Source organism: Talpa europaea (genome assembly GCF_964194135.1).
Source record: "Talpa europaea genome assembly, chromosome: 13".
In the NCBI taxonomy this organism is placed as follows: Eukaryota; Metazoa; Chordata; class Mammalia; order Eulipotyphla; family Talpidae; genus Talpa; species Talpa europaea.
The window spans coordinates 55352072-55375964 of NC_140080.1; positions in this window are offsets into that span (position 1 = coordinate 55352072).

Sequence of the window (23893 nt, forward strand, 5' to 3'; positions counted from 1 at the left end):
CTTTGAGATTAGAGGTTTACCCAAATAGCTAAGATAGCTAGGTTTTCCCTTTTCTCTCTCTCTCTCTCTCTCTCTCTCTCTCTCTGTCCTCCCCCTACACACACACACACACACACACACACACACACACACACACACACACCATTAATGTATCCTTTAGAATTCAGCATTACCTTTTAATCGATATTTTAGATAACAAATATCTTAGACTTAACCTCATCGTGCAAAGACATATTCCACTTCATTTATTCCAAATACATATTTTTCCCAGTTTTAAATTGCTGGACCCATAATTCCAGCATCCTCCTATCACAAACCTCTTGACAATAGAAATTTTACTTATAAACCTCTCTGCCTCCATTGCACACCCCAGTGCTGAGTTTCTTGTCTGGACTCGTGGGTTGATCCTTCTTCCTCTTGACCATTTCTTTTTCATTTTTCTGATCTTTTTCTAGCTCCATCTGTAGCTTGCTTGAGAGTGGGCATAGATGTATTTTTTTTTTACAAGATACCCATTCACAATTATGAAACCTCCTTGTTGCCTATTGTCAGGGGTCAGTAGAACTGCTGTGTGTAAATGTCTGCTGAACATCCTGTAAGAATGACAAGTTGTTGAATAAACATTTCAGAGAGAAACAAAAATGCCCAGTCTTCAGGAGATCCAGTCAGTCCATCAGTAAGTACTCCATGTGACACACCAGTAAACAGCTTGAGAGCTGGCAGCACAGCTGTCTGTAGTGGATGCCAAGGAAACAGATGGTGGTAATGCAGGAAGAATGCTTTCTATCACTTGGCATTAGGCTCTTTTGATTATGCACCGAAAATGGAGAAGGAATTGACAGGCACCAGGGTGACTAAGGCTTTACCCACAACACTTGTCAGCTGGAGTGTTTTAAACCCACATTGATGAAGAACCCATTGGGCTCATTCTACTTTATCCCAAGTTTTCAAAGGCCTTTCCTATAAAAAAGACTGCCCTAATGATAGATGGATGGGAACAGATAGTGCTAGAATCTTAAAGGAAATATGGCTGGAGATCATTTCCAAGATCACACTTGGAGAAGCTGAGATTAGAGTGTCCTTCATTCTTTCAGTGTCTTTCATTCTAAAACATTCATGGAGACAGCCTCATTATAGGCTGATGCAATGACTTCACATATTCCTTCTGCGCTTGTTACTGCAATGTCCTGTGTTTTTAAGGAAAACACCATGCAGCATAGTGTAGCAGTAGCGCTAGCAGATGTCAAGAGAGGGAGGCTTGTTGTTTAGGGTTTAAAAGCATGTCTGTGATCACCTCCAATCCATTTCAAAGTATCTGAGCCAATCAGTCATCTCCCTATTAGCTGAGTTGCATAAGGAAGCAGGTGCTATTACAAGGAGGATACTCCTTAGTGAAATACTTGCCAGCAGACCAGTGTTTTGCTCTTTAACACCACCAATATGGGATAGAATGTGTGCATACAATTGACTCTTGAACTTTGTAACTGCAGAATTGAGGGCAAAAATAGTTTTCATTTTGCATGGTTTTGTATTCTATGTTTCCTAATCTTTCTTTTCTTTTTTTTTTTAAAGACTTATTTATTCGTGCATACAAGAACGGGGTATAGGTCAGATGTGCGGAAGGGTGAGAAAACTCACCAGAGACAGAGCAGGAAACAGAACAGGCAGACTGACTGAAATACACTGCTAAGGGAGCAGCGGGCGAGACAGGAGAGGTCTGCTGGCCATGTGGGTATTTCCCCGGCTGGCAGGAATGGGACCTGCTCTGCAGAGGCTGTGGACAGCTTCACAGTGCTGCGCTCAACCTCCTGCGCCACCAGGGAGGCCCAGTTTCCTAATCTTTCTTGACGTTATAATGATAATAAAAATGGAGACTGTATTATTTTTTAAATTGTATCATTTTTTAATTGCCATAACACTGGTTTAAACAGTGTGTATGATTTAAGGACATCAGTTCACACCTCTTCAAAATGTATATCAATACACCACATCTACCACCAGAGCACCCATAATCCTCCACCACAATTCAGTGGACCCTTCCCCCCTCCCCACTTAATTTCCACCCCCTAATCTCCCCTTCTGGTAGCCTCAGTTCTACAAGAGTATGTTTTGTCTATTTCTTTGCTTTGTTTCTTTATATTATTGCTATTAAATCTGGAACAATTTTAGGTAAGGACAGAGTAATAGTGGGTGTGCTAGCTTTATTTATCTCTCAGTTCCAAATCTCATCCTTTTCTACTCATCTGCATTGGACTGAGATTGGGTCTCTGCAAACTATCTTAGATTCTTACTTGCTGACTTTGGGTTACTTCCTGCTAACAGAAGTCATGAGGGGGAAATTGAAAGTGAAGGAGTGGAGAATGGATAGATTTTCCTGTTCCTATTAGCATCTCTGTAGCAGTGGCAATAGATTCTGACAACCATTCGATTTGGGTGCTACCAGAAAGGACAAATTCCTCTCCCTCAAATGAGCTGGTACAATTCCTGTGGTCTTGGCAATGGTACCATAGAGTCCTCCTGTGGGCTGCCAAGTTCTTGCAACCCTGTCTACTACTTCTTGTTGCCCCAACTCTCTTAATACCCAGTAACTGCTTCATCTGTGAAACAGACACATCCCTGCAGGGATCCTGAATGGCAAAGAACAAAGGAACTTGGAACAGGATTTCACAGGAACATTCAATGGACTGCTTTTGGCTCACTCTTAAGGAGGACTGACTTTCTAGCTGTGGATGTTGTTCCTTAATGGATGAGTTCTCTGTGGCTGGAAGCATTTCAGAGGAATATCAGAAATGTAGAAAAATTAGATATGTTTCCTGTAAGACTGGCAAGGATTTAAAATATTGGCCACTTACAGTGTGGAGATGTACACACACATACTACTGGGGTATAAATGGGTGCAGTTTTCCTGTAGGGAGTTTTGACAAGATATTCAATGACCACTTCATTCTAGAAAGTGGATCAAAAATAAATGACATGACTACATCACATGTCATGGATATTATTTCTTAACTGTGATAGACACTAATAAGACATACAACTAGGTAAAGCGCATGGAGTGTGGAGGGTGTAATTTTCAGTGGAGAGGGTGAGGAAAGTCTTTCTGGAGCATGTGCACTTGAGCAGAAATGTGACTAGCAAGCAATGTGGCACTCAAGGGGAAGTCTATTCCAGGGAGAAGAGAGGGTTGGTGTTTTGGAGAGGAAAGGCCTTCCTCGTTCCAGGGAGGTCAGGAAATGAGAGAGTGGAAGTAGATCATGTCACAGAAGTGTCAGTGACCAGTGTGGGGGAATTGTGGACAAAAATGAGAACATTTTATTTATTTTATTTTCTGCATGCTATCAAAAGCCATATGACCATTTTTAGTCAAGATAGCCTTGATCTGACAGGTGTTGTCTCTCAAAGTCTTAAAAATATGCTCACCTTTGACCTAGCCATCCCACTTTTACTTACTTTGGCTTTAAGAAAATGGTCAGAAAAAATTAAGGACGTGTGTACAGGAATGTTCACTAAGAGCAGCTAATTTTTTTTCAGTACCTATTATGTATCAGACATTATTCAGAGTACTTTATACATATTAATTCAGTGAATCTTTATAATGTCTCCCTGATGGGGTAGTATCCCTATTTTGCAAGTGGGGAATCTGAATTGTGGAGAAGTTAAATATCTTGTCTAAGCTATTAAATGGAGATACCTGGATTATAACCCAGGAAGTGTGGCTCAAGAGTCCATACTTGGGCTATACAAATGGAAATTTGTTCACATGCTAGCCCTCCCTGAGAAAATGCATATTCCCTATGTGTAATGTTTTCTTTACAAAAAATATAAATATATCTTTTTGCTGAGAAAGCATACGACAAAGTTCAACATCCATTTATGATGAAGACCCTTGAAATTCTCAGGATAGAAGGAACATATCTTAACATGATAAAAGCCATATATGACAAACCCACTGCCAATATTATTCTTAATGGCAGAAAGCTGAAGGCCTTTCCTTTAAGATCAGAAACAAGACAAGGATGACCTCTCTCACCACTGCTCTTCAGTATAATACTTGAGGTCCTAGCCAGGGCAATAAGACAAGAGAAAGACATACAAGGAACCAGATAGAAAAAGAAGAAGTAAAACTATTATTATTTGCAGATGATATGATAATATACATAGAAAACCCTAAAAACTCCACAGAAAAACTACTCAAAATAATCAACCAGTTCAGTAAAGTAGCAGGATAAAAAATCAACACACAAAAATCAGTAGCCTTCCTGTCAGAGTCAATCTGAAGAAGAAGAAATCAAGAAAACCATCCCTTTTATAATTGAAACCAAAAAAATCAAATACTTGGTAATAAACCTAACAAAAGAGGCGAAAGACCTATACAAAGAAAATTATAAAACACTGTTGTTAAAATAAATAGAAGAAGACACAAAGAAATGGAAAGACGTCCTCTCCTCATGGATTGGAAGGATCAACATTATTAAAATGTCCATCCTACCAAAAGCAATATACAAATTCAACACTATTCCAATAAAAATCTCAGTGGCATTCTTCAAAGAAATAGAACAAATACTGATGAAATTCATATGGAACCAAAAAAAAAAAACCACGAATAGCCAAAGCCCTACTGATGTAAACAAAGGAGAAAGGAGGTATCACACTTCCAAATGTCAAGCTATACTACAAAGCCATAATAATTAAATCAGTTTTATATTGGAACAAAAACAGACACACAGACCAATGGAACCCAATAGAGAGCCCAAAAATAAAACCGCACTTATATGGACAACTGATCTTTGACAAAGGAGCAAGGAATATGCACTGGAACACGGAGTTTGTTCAATACATGGTGATGGGAAAACTGGACCACCACATGCAAAAAAATGAAACTAGACCACTACCTTTCACCATGCACAAAAATCAACTCAAAATGGATAAAAGAACTGGACATAAGACCTGAAACCATAAAATATATAGAAGAAAATATAGGTAAAACACGACAAGACATACATCTCAAAAACATCTTTAAAGACTCATCGCCCAAAGCAGTGATAGTGAAGGCAAACATAAACACCTGGGATTACATCAAACTGAAAAGCTTCTGCACAGCAAAAGAGACATTAATCAAGACAGAGAGACACCCCACTGATAGGGAAAAAATCTTTGCACCCCCGTCAACTGATAAGGGACTGATCACAAAGATATACAAAGAACTCACACGACTTCACAAAAACAAAATAAACAATCCAGTCAAGAAATGGACAGAAGAACTTAAAAGACATTTCTCCAAAGAGGAAATGCAAATGTCCAAAAGGTATATGAAAAAATGTTCAGCAGGGGCCTCCCTGGTGGTGCAGGCAGTTGAGCACAGTGCTGTGAAGCAAACCACATGGTGTGGCAGACCTCTCCTGTCTCGCCTGCTGCTCCCCTCAGCAGTATATTTCAGTCAGTCTGCCTGTTCTGTTCCCCAATCTGTCTCTGGTGAATCCTCTAACCCTCCCACACATCTGGCCTGTACCCCAGTTCTCATATAAATAAATAAATCTTTAAAAAAAAAGAAAAATGTTCAACATCACTTATAATCAGGGAAATGCAAATTAAAACCACATTGACATGCCACCTTACACCAGTAAGAATGGCACATATCAAAAAAACAAGCAACAATAAATATTGGCAAGGATGTGGTGAAAAAGGAACTCTCCTACACTGCTGGTGGGAGTAAAGACTGGTCCAACCACTATAGAATGCTGTCTGGAGGTTCCTCAGTCTACTAAAAATGGAGCTACCATATGACCTGGCAATTCCACTACTAGGTATCTACCCAAAGGACACAAAAACATTAATTCAAAAGCACTATTTACAATATCTAAAACCTGGAAACAACCCAAATGCCCAAAAATAGATGACTGGATCAAGAAGATGTGGCATATATACACAATGGAATATTATTCAGCCATCAAAAAAGATAAACTCATGCCATTCACAGCAACAATTGGAGCTAGAAGGAATTATGCTCAGTGAAATAAGCCAGAAGGAAAAAGGAAAAATATCAGATGGTTTCACCTATAGCAGGAATATAGGGGAAACAAATAAGACATCAGTGTGAAAAATAATAACAGTACAAAACACAACAAAGCAAAAACAGACAATTGTAAATCAGAGACATCCTGCAGGGGAGAAGGCGGGAGAGGGATCAGAGGGAGGGAGGGAGGAGCACAGGGGATGAGGTGAAGGTGCACGGGTGTATTGGTGAGGAAACTCTATGGGGACTACACCTGAGAGGGTGGGAGGAAGCAAATATTGTTTAAAAATGAACAATGATGTAAAAAATAAAAAATATATAAAAATAAAAATGAATTTTAGCAAATAAAAACATATAAATCCATCTTTAGACTTACATATGTATATAACAAAATATGGAGATTTGGTATTTCTTTATTGTATTTCCTATATTCTCTCTTTGATTTGAGAACAGGGCCTGTAACAGGGTAATCCCTGGGGAAATGGATGATTCCAGGTTTACTGCCCCACCCAAGAAAGGGTGGAGCTGAGCAGGGAGGTGACGCTAGAAAAGACTGGGAGAAGGTCTGGGAAAAGAGGAGGAAGCTGAGAAAGATGGAGAAAAGACTAGAGGAGGCATGTGGAGTAGAGAGAAATGTGAAGAAGCCGTACTTGCTTCTTAGCCTTGGACCTGTACCGGGGACTTGGGGGACATGGAAGGAGACATTTGAAAGAGACAGAGACATGGGTGGGAGGCTGACAATGGAATCCTTTATCTTGACCTGTATTTTGATTTTGCTCTTTTCTTTCCAGACTTGCCTGGCCCCTTCTGCCCTTTTCCAATGGCTCCCCACTACAGGGTGCCTTAGACTTGTGACAAGATTTTGGGTCTCAGTGGCCCTGCTTTGGGCCAACCCTGCTTGACTGGGTATTTACTCACAAGGGGTTGGGTAACTTTGGGTGCTTCATTTGGAGGCTATTTTCATTATATTCTTTCTTTTCTCTTTATGGCACACTAATTATCTCTCAATCATACACTGATTGAAGGTCTTACACACTAGAGTATGTCTTGTCTTGCTGTAGCTGTAGGCAGAACCCATTTAGAGCAGGCAGGTTTGGGGATCCAGGGATGTGCTTTATTCTGCCCGCTAACACCCTGAGTTTTCCATGACCCATTGTATCCTTGAGTTCTAAGTGGAGGTGGGTTCCTGCAGAACATCCAGCCGGTGCTTTTAATGTGATATCCCCAGAGGTGAACTGCACTTTGCCTCTCCAGACCTATCATTCACAACTTCTTCCCAGCCTTAGTGGATTCATCCAGGGAAGAACACCACACCTATGCTGGCCCATCAAACTCTCTCTCCCCTAAACTGAAACTTTATCTGATTTACCACCTGCAATGTGTTTTAGAGCTGATCCACATTAACAATGATCCCTATTCTCTGCCACGGGAATTGTGTGGATGCCTGCTTCCCTAAAGCTTAAAACCTCATCCTTCCATTGAATCTCTGCATGATCCCACTTCCTGTGTGTTAAATATCTGGCTTTGTTTATGTAAGTAAGGATTGTTGCTGCTTGGAATAACATGGAGTTTTGTGTAATACAATCTAGAAAGTTGCATATCAAAATGTTAACAGTGAGTGAAGAAATTTAGCCTATTATTTTTTATTACAAAAGAAAAATACTCAAATGTGAGGTTAAGGATGACTAAGGCTCTCTGAAGTCTACCTGTAGCCAACCATACCTAGAGTGCATGGAGCTCAGACCTCAGTTGTAAGGCCATGGCAATCAAAGGACAGGGGACAATGATAAAATCTGAGTCATGGAAAAGTCTGACAGTGAGATTAAAACTTGGGAAGTTTCAAACCAGAAGGTAGAACAGACAGTGGAGGGTGGAGGTGGATGTGGGATGGGAACTCATGACAAATCATATTTCGAAATCCTAGTGTTACCATTTGAGCTATGACTGCTCTAATAAGCATTCACGAAACTTGGTGATTTACTTACCAAAAACATGTTATTAAAATCAATTAGCTTTCATGGCTTGTGTTGTGGAGGCGCAGCGAGGTTGCTGTGCTTTGTCCATGTTGGAACAATATTTTTCACTAGGGTGCCCAAATTTTAGAGGGCTTGAATACCAACAACATAGACAGACCTATACTGTAATTGAGTTATGAATAAAATAATGTTAGTTTATGGAAATCAATGAGCACAAATATATATATTTCTGTTATTTCTAAGCAATGGTCTATTATGATTAGCCCCGTATTTGGTGAAACATTCAGCAAAATTCTAAAATCCATTCACAGTCTTCATTCCCGCTGTTTCCCCAGGTCTTCTTGAATCAATACCATGAGCAGTTGCTGAATGCTCATGCTGTATCAGGCACAGAACCAGGCAGTAGGAGCACAGGACAATTGAAACACTTTGTCTCTGCACCCAGAATTTCCTTATAGTAGTCATAACTATAGTTACTGATTTTTTTTTTACTGTGTTCAGCCTCTATGCCTGCTTGTTTACATTTTCACAGCAATCTTTCATAGCTGTCATTATCACCCTCATTTACTGATAAAGAACTTGGACACATGGATTTAACTTGCCCAAGGTTACACTCCCTCACCCCCACACAATGTAGTGCAATTCCCAAGCAGCAGTTTTAAATTGCTGCCTAGAATGCTTCCCAGTCTATACCTTAGTAAAAGGCAGTTAACTCAGAAAAGAAAGGAGTCAGGATTTCTAATGAACTAATGTTTGTGTCCCCCACCCCAAATTTGTATTGATGCTCTAGCCCCCAAAGTGACCATATTTGGAGATGGGTTTTTGTGAGATAATCAGAATTAGTGAAGTCATAAAGTTATGGCCCATGAGACTGTGGCCCTCATGGTGAATGATGTTCTTACAAGGAAAGACATCAGAGAGCTTGCTTTCTCTCTCTCCACAAGCACATACCTGGTAAAGGCCATATAAGGAGGCAGCCATCTGCCAAGCCAGGAAGACGACTTTTATCAGAAACTGATCATACTGGCACTGTGATCTTGAGCTTCTGGTTTCCATGTTGGTGAAAAATTTAAGTCTATTTCTAAAGCCATCCAGTCTGTGGAGTAGGCTCAGACAGGACCACTTCCTGAAAATAGGGTTGGACACAGATATTCTCTCCAGGCCATGGAACCCTTACCTCGAGAGAGCTGGTTGATTCTCCAGGATACTGGAGGTTGATTAGGGAGTGCTCATAACAGCAATACCCCCAGGGGAGCACAGGGACAGGACCTGCGAGAGGAAGGAGCTAGCTGAGATGCATCAAAGGCCTCAGTTGATTCTCTGTGGAGTTGCTGAACTAGGATGGTCCTCCATAGAAGGGGAGGGAGGGACCTTTATGCTCCTGCAAGACCAGCCATTGTCACTGACTATGGGAGGGTTTGTGACCTAGAGGAAGGCAGCTTTCTTGGACCAGACACAAGTCCCAGTGGGGATATCAGTGAGAGCTGAGATTGTCAACAGTGCTGAGGGGTGGATGAATGAGACTTACTCTCCTGGAGGTGGAAGAGACATCAAGGCATCCGTAAGACCTCTGTCTTCCATCTCCCAGGCATCCCATGTTCCCATGCTTTAAGATACAAATCCTAGTGGCATTTGTGTACACTTTCATGAATGATAGGAACACTCAAGTTTTAGAGTAACATCTAAAGTAACATCGTAAAGTGTTTAAAGACTCACAGAAACTAGTGCTGACTTCTTAAGACTCATGTTTTCAGCACTGTCCATTCAATTTCAACTTTCAGGAGGAAAATGTAAGATTGGATTTTCAATGCCAAATTTCACAGGCAAACTACCACTATCATAGTAAAAGCAATGAAGAATTTCCAAAATTTTGGTGAAGTGAATGCCTTCAAAGGTAGGATTATCAGGGCTTTCTAAATATAGTAAGTGGTAAATAAGCAGTGCCTGTGTTCAGTCATCTATACTGTACTTACTAGGTTTTCTTTTTTTTGTATTGGATGTGTCTTTCTGACATTTAGCTACGGGAAGCATTCTTCTGCCAACTTTTCTGTTATCACTGGAATTCATGTTAATCATACATGGATTATATTACAATACCTCTTCCCCCTTTTTTTGCACCAGAATCATTCGAAAAACATTTACAGCACTTGCAAATGTGAAATGCTTTTTTGGATGCTGAATTATGATTTAAATTTGAGATTATACTCTTAAGAGAAGTGGGTTTGAAAAAATATCAAATAACAGTATAAAAATCAAAGACCAATAAGATTTTTTTTAACGTTAGAGAAATGCTGAAGTTGGAAGCAGAGGCATCATCATGGAGACAGCATGCAGTGTTAGGGGGTTTTTCTAGAGTAACTGCAGGGCTGTAGGTTCATCCTAGGATCACAGGAGGTTCTCCTGAACACATGGCAGGCCTAGAACTCACATGCATTGCATATCAGTACAAACATGTTAGGACTTTCAGTGGGTATTCTTTTCCTGAGGGAGAAAATTCTACAAGGTTCATGTAGATGTTTGGCAGTCCTGCTCATCATGGTTCAGAATCTGAAAATAGGGACATCAGATTTGTTTCTATTTATGATTTACTAGACTTGATAGATCAAAAACATAGAAAGTTTGGTGTAGAACTAAACATCCCAGTCTATTTCATGGACCCTTGAACAACGGGTTTGAACAGTGCAGCCCACTTATATATGAAAAAATGATGTCAATTTATAGTATCTATAAATATAGTATAGTACTATACATGTATTTACTTTTCATTTTAATAACATTTTCTTTAGCTTACTTTATTGCAAGAATATAATATGTAACACTGTTACTCTTTAAAATATGTGTCAACTCCAATTACAAGCAGCGAAATTGAAATGGTAATCAAAAACCTCCCCAAAAACAAAAGCCCAGGACCTGATGGATTTACAAATGAATTCTACCAAACATTCAGAGATGATTTAGTGCCTATACTTCACAAACTCTTCCAAAACATTGAGAAGGAAGAGACAATACCAAACACGTTCTATGAAGCCAACATTACACTAATACCAAAACCGAATAAGGGCAACACAAAAAAGGAAAACTACAGGCCAATCTCCCTAATGAACACTGATGCAAAAATCCTCAACAAAATTTTAGCTATCAGAATCCAACAATGTATCCATAAGATAATTCACCATGACCAAGCAGGATTCATTCCAGGGTCACAAGGATGGTTTAACATCCAAAAATCAATCAATGTTATCCAACACATCAACAAAAAGAAATATAAAAACCATATGATAATATCAATAGATGCTGAGAAAGCTTTCGACAAAGTGCAACACCCATTCATGATAAAAGCCCTTGAAATTCTTGGATACAAGGAACATACCTCAACATCATAAAGGCCATCTATGACAAGCCAACAGCCAGTATCATTCTCAATGGTGAAAAGCTGAAAGCAATTCCATTAAGATCTGGAACAAGACAAGGATGTCCACTCTCACCACTGCTTTTCAATAGAAGTTTGTGTATGGTGTGAGATAGTGGTCAAGCTTCATTCTTTTGTATGTAGCGACCCAAAAACTCCACAGAAAAACTAATTCAACTCATCAATCATTTCAGTAAACTGGCAGGATACAAAATCAACATGCAAAAGTCAGTAGCCTTCCTATACACAAACAATAAATCTGAAGAAGAAGAAATAAAAAAAAAATCCCTTTTATTATCGAAACAAAAAAAATCAAATATTTGGGCATAAATCTAACAAAAGAGGTAAAGGACCTATACAAATAAAACTATAAAACACTGTTAAAAGAAATAGAAGACACAAAGAAATGGAAAGACATCCCCTGCTCATGGATTGGAAGAAAAAACATTATTAAAATGGCCATCCTACCAAAAGCAATCTACAGATTCAATGCTATTCCAATCAAAATTTCAATGTCATTCTTCAAAGAAATAGAACAATTTTTGATGAAATTCATATGGAATCACAAAAAACCCCAAATAGCCAAAGCTCTCCTGAAAAAAAAAAGAGAAGGGAATGGAGGCATCACACTCCCAGACTTCAAACTATACTACAAAGCCATAATCATCAAAACTGCATGGCATTGGAACAAGAACAGAAATAAAGACCAATGGAATTTAATAGAAAATCCAGAAATAAACCCACAGATTTATGATCAACTAATCTTTGACAAAGGAACAAAGACTATGCATTGGAGCAAAGAAAGTTTGTTCAATAAATGGTGCTGGGAAAACGGGGTCGCTACATGCAAAGGAATGAAGCTTGACCACTACCTCACACCATACACAAAAATCAACTCAAAATGGATTAAAGAACTAGACATAAGGCCTGAAACCATAAAATATATAGAAGGAAATATAGGCAAAACGCTACGTGATTTGCACATCAAAGACATCTTTACAGACACATCACCCAAAGCAGTGATAGTGAAGGCAAAGATAAACAGCTGGGACTACATCAAATTAAACAGCTTCTGCACAGCAAAAGAGACAATAACAAAAACAAAGAGAAACCCCACCAACTGGGAGAACATTTTTGTACACAACACTAATGATAAAGGACTGATCACAAAAATCTGCAAAGATCTGATGAGACTCAACAACAACAAAGAAAATAATCCAGTCAAAAAATGGGCAGAAGAGCTAAAAAGAAACTTCTCTGAAGAGGAAATGCAAATGGCCAACAGACATATGAAAAAATGTTCAACATCACTTGTAATCAGGGAAATGCAAATCAAAACTACCATGAGATACCATCTTACACCAGTGAGAATGGCACATATTAAAATAACTAGCAACAACACATGTTGGCGAGGGTGTGGAGAAAAAGGAACCCTTTTGCACTGTTGGTGGGAGTGCAAACTGGTCCAACCACTATGGAGAGCTGTGTGGAGATTTCTGGACCTACTAAACATAGAGCTTCCATATGATCCAGCAATTCCACTCCTAGGTATTTACCCAAAGGACACAGAAACATCAATTCCAAAGAGCACCTGCACCCCTATGTTTATAGCAGCACTATTTACAATAGCTAAGCTTTGGAAACAGCCCAGATGCCCAAAAATAGATGACTGGATCAAGAAGATGTGGTACATATATACCATGGAATATTACTCAGCATTTAAAAAAGATAAACACATGCAATTTGCAGCAACATGGATGGCGCTGGAAGGGATCATGCTCAGCGAAATAAGCTAGGAAGGAAAAGAAAAATACCGGATGGTCTCACTCATAGCAGGAATCTAGAAAACTTAAATAAGGGACCAGGAAATTGAATAATTATAAGAAAGTGAAAATCAACAAAAATTATGAACCAGAGACACTTTTTGTGGGGTGGGGGGAGGGAGGGGAGGGATTGGGGTCAGAATGGGGGGGTTGAAATTGTATGGGGAATATAAAAATAAAATTTATTATTTAAAAAAAATATGTGTCAACTGACCTTTTATGATACTGGTAAGATTTTTGTTAATAGCAGACTATTAGTAAAGTTTTTTTGAGAGTCAAAAATTATATGGAATTTTTCTTTGCTCAAAGGGTGTTGTTCAACTATAAAGTGAGAAACAAAACTGCCAGGTTGATTAGTAAGTTGGGGTGACTCATCCCTGCATATCCCCCCCTTATAGGAGGGAATACCATTTTTACTTTACATATTCAGAATAGTGAGGAAAGCTAAAGTGAAGTTCAATGTTATCACTTCCTTAAGTTTGTACCTAACAAAGAGGCTTGAGATGTATGGCAGGCAATCAGGGTTGGTGCCATTTAGGCACAAAGATCAGTTCTTGGTATTTGACTTACCCTGTTAATCTCCATTTGAAACATCTTTCTTTTTTCCAAATATTTTGCAAAATAGTAGAAGAAAATTGATACAGCTATTTCCTCTTTTTGCTTTTCTATATGTTTTTCTAAAATTATACCAAAACCCAAAGCAAACAACAAAAATACATATATTTATCAATAAATATCTGTCCCATAATGTAACAAACTGTATTTGACTCAGCTGTTTTTGGCAGACCATTTGTAAATGATGTATCTTTGGTGCATTAACTGTAGGAAGAAATTTATTTATTTGACATCTGTCTGCAGCCTCTGCAGTGCGGGTTCGATCCCGGCCAGTCGGTGAGAATCCCTCATGGTGCAGCTGACCTCTCTTGCCTTACCCGCTGCTCCCCTCAGCAGTGTTTTTCATCAGTCTGCCTGTTCTCTTCCCTGCTCTGTCTCTGGTGAATCCTCTCACCCTCCCACACATCTGGCCTGTACCTCGGTTCTTGTATAAATAAATAAAAAAATCTTTAAAAAAACCCATAAAGTGAAATTGTGGCCAAAGGGTCTAAAATGTTTATATGGGCATCTCCAAGCCATGAAAAAAGTAACTGAAATTGTATTACCATTCAAGAACTTTACTATGGCAACTGTAGTAATTAGTAGAAAGTTACTACATTTGTGGTAGGCTCACTTTATGCACTAACTAAAAGTCCTAATGGATTACTAAAAGAGTAAATTAAAGTAGATATTGCTCAAGGTCACAAGCCAGTTCTGCAGGAATTTTCAGTATGGGTGGGAATGCCTTGGCTCACCAGTTCCCCTGGGGTCTAAGGATTTTCTTGGTTTTGGCCTCTGCCTAACCAAGCAGAGCACCTGGAAAGGCAGACGTGGTGAACTGCCTGCCCTGTGTACAGACATGCTGACTAGTGCTGATCAGGCATACATCTTACGCCCAAGCAATGCCAGAAATATCACAGCAGAAAGGAAAGTCTGCCTGTCACCAAATTTATTTTGTATTTTCTGAATGTTAAAAATGAAGAGCCACACAACCAAGAACACTCATTCTTTTAACAGGAAATGATTAGGGAGGAAGGGACTTGTGATGGGAACATTTTTAAAAATCCTAAGGAAGTTTGCACTTCCTTAGTTTCCTTACATTTGGAAATACGCAGATTTTAGCATCATCCTTAGACTTGGTTCAAGGAATACTTCCCTGGCACCCTGACTTTAAGGGAGCCACTGTGGCTCATCACCAGTTATAGCCCTCACTATGGAGTGAAGACTTGGCAAGCAGGTAGTTTTTGTTCACTTTATTCTAGACTACACCATAGAGACCCAGGAACTTGGTGTTTTTTTTTTTTTTTTTTTTTTTGCTGAGACAGTCATTTACAGTGGTAAATGATATGTCTTTGGTTCATTAACTGTAGATAGAAATTTATGTGTTTGATATCTCTTTACAATATTAAATGATATTGTGGCCAAAGAGTCTAAAATGTTTATTTGGGCATCTCTAAGCCATAAAAAACCTAATTGTGAAATTGTATCACCATTCAAGAGCTTCACTATGGAAGTTCCCTTCCAGGCCTGCCCAGTATCTCCCCAGAATCCATTTCCTAAGGGGATCTGATGCCATGGTGTGTACCTAGGTCTGGGGCGTGGCCAAGGGTAACTGCTGCAATAGCCAGAACTAAGAGTGGTTGTGCTTTCTGGATGTCCACATCTACCTGCAAGGCCAGTGGCCCTGCAGGAGATTAGGTGTAGTGAGGGGAGCTTGGCTGACTTGAGCTGCGTTTATTCCTCAGTGGATTGCCAAGGACTCAGGATTTAGAACACAGCCTTCCAGCTGATTATGAAGGTATTATTTTTCATTACCTCCAACTCATTAATGACAGGACTTGAAATATAGACCTATATTATTGTATAAAGTGGTGGCATTTCTATCTTCCTTTCCTCTCTGGAAAGGTGCATGGGTCATAAAAGAGTATGGCCTGGTATTCCTTATTTTATCACAATGAAGAATGAAGAGTTTGACAAGATATATTTGTCATTTTTAAAAAGATCAAAAAATAAAGACTGGTTTAAGTCATCAGACCTGCCATCCAGTGATTGTTTCATAATCAGCATCGTCTCAGAAGCTAAGCCCTCACAGCCTGGTGCTCCAGTTCAATCCTTTCCATTTGGTTTTTCCTTTAAACAGACCTCTGTGCAAATGCAGCCACTTTTTCAAGTGAATGGCTTATCACTCATGTAAACCAGACTCCCAAACTTTCTCATTCACATTTATGTTCCGTAATTTTTCATAGATGCCCGAGGCCAAAAGGAATGCCTGTGTTTAAATTTTTGGTTCCATTTGGTAAGTAGTTAGGACCAATAACTTAATAAGTATGTCATGACACCATAGTAGTCATTAGGGAAAAAAAATCTTAAAAGATTTTTTTAAAGTTATTTTTTAAAACTATTTTTACAGAGGTGATATTGGTTTATAACATTATTTGGCTTTCAGGTGTACATCATTATAAATCAATATGTGCATATACTATATTAAATTCACCACAAAAGTCTAATTCCATTCTTTAGTTTAAACTTGACCCCTTTTACCTAATTTATCTCCACCCCCCCCATCCCTTTCCTTTCTGGTAACGAATTTGCTCTAATAATCTAAAACTTTATTTTTATATTATTTAACTCTGTTGTTTTGTTTATGTGCCAAATAGGAGTGAAATCATATGGTGCTTGTATTTCACCATCTGACTTATTTCACTAAACATAACCCCAGGTCCATCCATATCATACATGGCAGAATTTCATCTTTTTTATAGTAAAAAACATTCCACGGCATATACCTGCTGCATGTTTTTTATCTACTCATCTCCCTTTTTTTAAAAAAAATATTTATTTATGTATACAAGAACTGGGGTACAAGCCAGAGATGCGCAGGGTGAGAGGATTCACCAGAGACAGAGTGGGGAGCAGAATAGGCAGACTGACTGAAATATGCTGCTGAGGGGAGCAGCAGGTGAGACAAGAGAGGTCTGCTTTGCCATGTGGATAGCTCCTGGGCCTGCTGGGATTGAACCCACGCTGCAGAGGCTGTGCATAGCTTCATAGTGCGGTTCATAACCCCTTGTGCCACCAGGGAGGTCCTATCTACTCACCTTTTGATGGGTACTGAGGTTGTTTCCAGCTCTTGGCTATTGTAAATAGTGCTGCAATGAACATAGGGTGCATATATCTTTTTGAATTAGTGTTTTTGTAGGTTTTTTTCTTTTCTTTTCTTTTCTTTTTTTTTTTTTGGTAACTATCCAGAAGTAGAATAACTGGATCATAAAGAGTTTCTGTGTTTAAATTTTGGTGAACTCATCATATTGCTTTTCAGAATAGCTGCACCAATTTACATTTCTACCTAGAATACAAGAGGCTCACTTCTCTCCACATCTAAATGACTGCAATCACTAATGAAATATTGGTCACCTGTCAGGCATCTCAGACCTTGAAATCAGATTGGCCATGATCACCCTCATGTCGTATTCCATGTCTGCTTGTGGCAGTACTTGCTTCCTGTCATAACAATTCAGTTAAAACCTAGCTTGGCACAGGTGGATGCAAACAAAAGGCATGTAGTGTGACCTCAAATTGAAATGTAAACCACCTTGCCATAGTCATTTGTGTAGGGTCCAACATTTTTTGCATATTGTTGTGATCCCCTGGAAAAATGTGAAAAATCTTCAGTTGTTCGCTCATTTATTTCCTGGGGAACGTTCCATATTCCTTGGGTTTTAGCAAACTTAGTCACTTTTATTTTGTCACTTATTGTGTCATAGTGTTTTGTTGTCAAAGTGATGTGTATTTATTTTTAATTTCCATAATGGTGTTACTGACAAATGAGTTTCTGTGCCAGATGTGCACCTAACGAAATCATGGATGCATTGGCATTGGGAATAGAGAACCAACCAAGAAGACAGAATTAAAAAAAGTCCTCTAGTCTGTCTTGCTGCAGTCATCAGAGTTACACACTGCATGGGAGAAAAGGGCATGCCTGACATGTGAATGTGCGGGGGATGCGAGGGGAACTGTGGCTTCACAAGTTTCAATGTAATTACAGCAAGTAGATTCAGGCGTACCATAGCCATGCCTAGTACTTATTGCTAAGGATGGATTCCTAAATCATTGCATGAAGGAGGCGTAGTTCACCTTTCTACAAAGACTGAAATGTAGCAAACTTAAGAGAAGATTAGGGAACAAAGTGAGGATGTATGTAAGAGTGGGCAGGTCAGCCTGTCCTGCCCTAAAGAAACAATACGCTTATTAATCCTTAATGTGAAGGGGACCCATTTTCCTTCTTTTCAGTCGAGTTGGAGTGGGACTCAGTTTCAAAAGCACCTTGATTTGAGCATCATTAGCTTAAAAAAAAACCTAACTTGTTAAGTAAGTGAACAATTAAAGGAGTAATGAATTCCTCTGGTCCTGGTATCAAAAGGACAGGACTAATCTGGGTGAAATGAGAAATTATTTTAATTTCATCACTTTTAGATCACTTTCCATTCCAAGGAATATTTAGCTTATTTTAGAAAGGAATAAAAGGGAAAAAAAACACTAAAAACATTTTATGTTAGTGAAAATAATTTTTTGACGCTCACAAAATCACAAGTGTTTTTTTTAAAGCCATGTGTTTCTTGGTAAATCTGAAGGAAGGAGTGTCATTGGAAAAGGTATTTTCATCATTGTAAACTTCAAGTGGAGAATTGGTTTCCCTATTTCCTGCAGCACTCAGAGTTTGTTAGCTATTTTGAAAACAATAAGGTATACATTTTTATGGATTCTTATGGATTGGAAAGCTAAACCACCAGGGTGCTCAAACTTTTGGTTCTAATCACAGTTATTTTCAAATGCAAGAATCAAATTCAGGCTTTCCACCTTTCAATGCAGTTAACAGACCTTTGTGAATAATGTGAAATGAATATTGCTTTCATATTTCTCTTCATACGGTTCAGCAAAGCATGCCAACAGTAGCCAATATTCAATGTTTTATATCTTTGTTCACAATGTTATACAACCAATTGCCTATTGAGAAGCCTTTTCAATAAAAACATTGAATTATTACCCTCAATGAAGGAGTTTATCAGTTTTAGGTAAATACCTGCCAGTACTGGTACTTTGTGCTTGAAAGGTGAATTACTGAAACTTTAGATTGAGAAACAAGAATGAATATTGAACAGGCAATTAGATGGAACTTTCTTTTGTAGTTTTTACTGAATTAGAGGTTCATATTTGAATCCAAATATGAACCAAATATTTTTAAATATTTGGATTTAAAAATAAAATGTTTTTAAACTGGTATGGATTTCTGAAATATCAGACAAGCTAATATGAAAATATATTTAAAATATGTTGCAAAACCAAATATAAATGACCTGATTCTTGGCCTCTTAAAAGTCACAGTAGGAAATAAAATTAATTCCAGATGTTTCAGTAAAGAAACATTAATCAAAGAACTGCTTTAAGAGGTGTGGGCAGAGAGTAAAGGGATAATGAAACACATTGAAACTAGCCAGACACGAAGTTGTTGCTCTCCCCAGCCAGAAAAAGGAGGTGGGGGCTCCCTGAAGGTATCTGGAGGGAAGCAGCTACTGGAGACTATATAGCACCAAACAGGGTGAGAACTTGGGGGAAGAATCCATTACCTCCACCTAGGACTCCTGTCTCTTCTGCCTCTGCCTCTCATTGGCCTGTTCTAACTGAGAGCTGTCTGACAAGGGAATTCTGAAAATACAATCTACAGACAAGTATCTCCAGAAAGAGAAAAATGTCCAATGGAAATAGGGAATTATCATAATTTTCTATTGTTCCCATAGGTCACCAGCACTCCAAAGATAAATCATGGAATAATAAAGTTTTATATATATTAAATGTTACTAAGTTCCCATTCATCATTTTTAATAAAGAAACTAAGATCCAGAAAGGTAAAAAGTCTTGCTTATAACAAACAGTATTTTATTTCACCTCTGCTCAGATTTCCTGTTGGTGATATACAGGAAATGGATGGAAGCAGAGAATAACAAAAATCACCTCAATGAACAGGTTTACATGTGTGGATATGTATTTGCCTGTGTATGGTTATGTATCATGTGAGTGTGCAAGCTTTGTGTTAGTCATGAAAAACATTGCAAAGATTTTTTTTCAAGAGCCATTTTCTACTTTGTCAAAGCTGACACTGGGAGCGATATGTCTCCTGGAGAGATTTTGTTAAGGTTAGTCCTTTCTATCCTGTCTCCAAAGATCAAAGGTTTCTCCCCCTCCTGTTGTGTATCCTTTTCTGTATATAAACAGAAGAAATTGTTCTTCAAATCTCATGTGCATGGCTTAATTTGTCACTTGTGTATAAAGTTTCATCAGTTTTCATTACCTCAACTTCAATTCTAGGCATGGAAACTAATTTGAGTTAATTAATCCTCTGAGTAGATTAATTTTCTACTTTGAGTATTACAAAAATCTTGTTATCCTGACATATGTGCTGCTTCTTTTTCCCCCATCCATTGACCCTCTCCCTGTCTCAGTATCCATCGATCCATCCATCCATCACTCCATCCACCCTTCCTTCCTTCCATCCATCCACTTTTCCTTCTTTTCTTCTTCCCTTTCTCCTCCATCTGTCACACTGAACTGTGCAAGTGTAATCACATATCAGACCCCTCATGGTTCTTAAACAACACATATAAATACGCACTATTGTAGATCTACTATTTGAAGATTTTGACAATTGTAGGCACCCAAGTATGCCACCACAACAACCAAAAATAGTTATATAAATATTTCCTCATGAACCTTTACAACTAATCCTCTTTTCCAGGATGCAGTCCACTCTAGATCAATTTTCTGTTACTATAGATTCATTTGCTGTTCTGTCCTGTGTTATTTACTTTTTTGTGTCTGGCTTCTTTTGCTTGGCATATTTTAGAGTGTCATCTATGCCATTACTGGTATCAGTAGTTAATGCTTTGAATTGCTGAATAGTCGTTCCTTGCACATGTGTGATACCAGTTGTTTACCTGTTTCTGTCTGTGGTCGATTTTGTGGGCTGTTCCCAGGTTTCAGCTACTATTAAAAAAAGCCTCCATGACCTTTTTGTGCGTGTTTTTATGTGGAAATATACTTTCTTTTCTCTTAATAAATACTTAGTATTAGAACTGTTGGGTTATATGATATGTTCAAATTTAAGTTTATCAGAAGCTGCCCAACTGTTTTACAAAGTGGTCTTAACAGTTTGCAATCCTGTTAGCAATGAATAAGAATTCTATTTGCTCCACATGCTTAGCAACACATAGTAAAGGCAACATTTGTAGTTTAAGCTTGTCTGGTCAGCATGTCATGTGATAATTAATTTGAAATTCCTTGATAAGTAATGATGAGGAGAATGTTTTCTGTCGCATATTGGATGTTCATCTATCTTCTTTTGATTTGTTGGTTGAATTCTTTTGCCCATTTTAATCAGTTTGCTTGCATTTTTATTATTGGCTCATGCGAGTAATTTAAATATTCCAGAAAAAAATTCTTGGTCAGGTAAATGTGCTGAAAAAAGTGTCTTCTATTTTATTTTCATTATCTTCACAGTGTTACTTGAAAAGCAGAAGGTTTTTAATTTTGATCAAGTCAAATTTAGCAAATTTTCCTTCTTTATTGTATGCTGTGTCCTTCAAGAACTTGTATTCTTAAAGAGTACACTTAACACACAATATACTGAAGTTCACAAAATGTTTTACTTTTTATTTTATTCCAAAAATTTTATGGTTTTAGCTATTATGATTAGATTATGGTTTATTTTGAGTTAACTTTTCTGTATGCTAGAGCAGTAATGGTGAAGGTTCATATATAATATACAGAAAACCAATTATTCTGAGCATATTTTATTAAAAAGTAAACTCTTCATATTTACCTTGGTAACTATTGAAAAACAATTTTTTAATTATCTATCATCTATCAATCATCTATCCTACCTACCTGTCTCTATTCTTTTCTTTGATCTATGAGTATATTAAAGCAATTAATACCTTTTGTTCATTATTGTGACTGCATTGAAATCATGTCGTGAAATTCCTCCAGTTTTTAAAAATATTTTTCAAAATTGTTACAGCTCTCATAGGCACTTTGAATATCCATGAATTTTGGAATAAGGCTGCTAGTTTCCCTCAAGAAAAGGCACGTTGGGAATTTAAATTTTTTTTTTAAAGATTTATTTATTCATGCAAACAAGAACTGGGGTACAGGCCATATAAGTGGGAGGGTGAGAGGATTCACCAGAGACAGAGTGGGGAACAGAACAGGCAAACTGACTGAAAAGCACTGCTGAGGGGAGCAGTGGGCGAGGCAGGAGAGGTCTGCCATGCCATGTAGGCATCTCTCCTGCCGGCTGTGGACAGTGTTAGAGCGCTGTACTCACTCCCTGCACCACCAGGGAGGCCCCATTTTGGGATTTTGACTGTAATTACTATGAATCCTTAGAGCAAATTTAGAAAACTGGTAACAGTTATGATGACTCTTCCAATGAATGAAAAAGATACGTATATTTTATTTTATTCAACCTTTTTTTTATATATGCATTGTCTGTGTTGGTGTATGGATCTTGAAATATTAAGTTTGTTTTCAAATATGGCATGATTTGTGCACTTTTGTCATTTTATTTTACTTTGCAATTTTTTTGACTATATATAGTTCATAATACATTTACTTTTCAGTTGATTTTTTTTGACCTTGCTATATTCTCTTATTAATTAAAATAATTTTTTGAAATAGCATTTAAGGTGTAGTCTATAGTTTTGTTTGCAAAGAAGATGGGGATCCATTGGTGATTTGAAAAATTGGTGATTTGTTAAATATCTTGGCCTAGTGTAGAAAAATATAATTAAGTGGGAAAAAAGTGTAATTTTCATTCATCACCATAAAACGACCCCATTTATCTGATTTGCCTGCCTACCTCCCTTCCCCTCTGATACCCACCATTTTGTTCTAATAGTAGTTTTTGTTTTAGATTTGTTAGGCTTTATCCTTGTGCTCAATCATGTTGTATAAGAATATAAATAATTATAACTTAATCTTTCCAATTTATACTCTTCGTTCTTTTTCTTGCCTTATTGCACAGACTAAGATGTCCTGTAAAATGTTTTGTAGAAATGATATCTATCAATTAGTGGGTACACCTTCATTATTTCCAATTTTCCAATATTTTTTTTAAATGAACTTCCTTTGTTTTCTACAGGAACTCAACATTTTCTACAGGAATTGAACTGAGATTCTCTAGTATCACAGAAAGTATACTGAACTTGTATTTTTATTTTTTAATTTTTCTTTTGAGGAAACACTGGTTTACAGCACTGCATATGATTCAGAGGAATAGGTTTACATTTCTTCAGATGTTCATCACCACACCTCACCCACCCCAGGGCACCCATATTTAGTCTCTTTCATTGCATATTTGCTATAGATTTTTTGTAGATTTTGTTAAAAATCATGTTGCTAATAACATTGCTTCAGTGCTTTCTTTGCATGATTTGAGTGTTGAATTCTGTCATTTTATTTCATCTGTTTAGATCATCTCTTTTTTTTTTTTAAACAAAGTTTAAAAAATATCCACTCCATGAACACAGGATATCTCTCTAATTCTTTATTATTCTTTTAAATCCTGTAGTGGTATTTTAGCATTTTTTTTTAAAGATTTATTTTTATTTATTTATACAAGCACTGGGTACCGTCAGAAGCGCGGGAGGGTGAGAGAATTCACCAGAGCCAGAGCAGGGAGCACAACAGGCAGAAGGACCGAAGTACACTGCTGAGGGGAGCAGCGGGCGGCAGGAGAGGTCTGCGCGCCATGTGGGACCCTCCTCCGGTGGCCGGGGAGCAGCCGGGGATCGAACTGGCGCTGCAGAGGCTGTGGGCAGCTTTGCAACCCAGCGCTCAACCGCTGCGCCACCAGGGAGGCCCTAGATCATCTCTTTTTATTTTCATTTTTTGTCCTCTAATTTAGAGGCTTACATTGATTTTTAACATATTAACCTAACTTTTAATTCCTGAGATATATCTATCTGATCATAATTAGCTATCCGCTACATATTGCTTGATTTGACCTACTAATATTGTTAGAAAT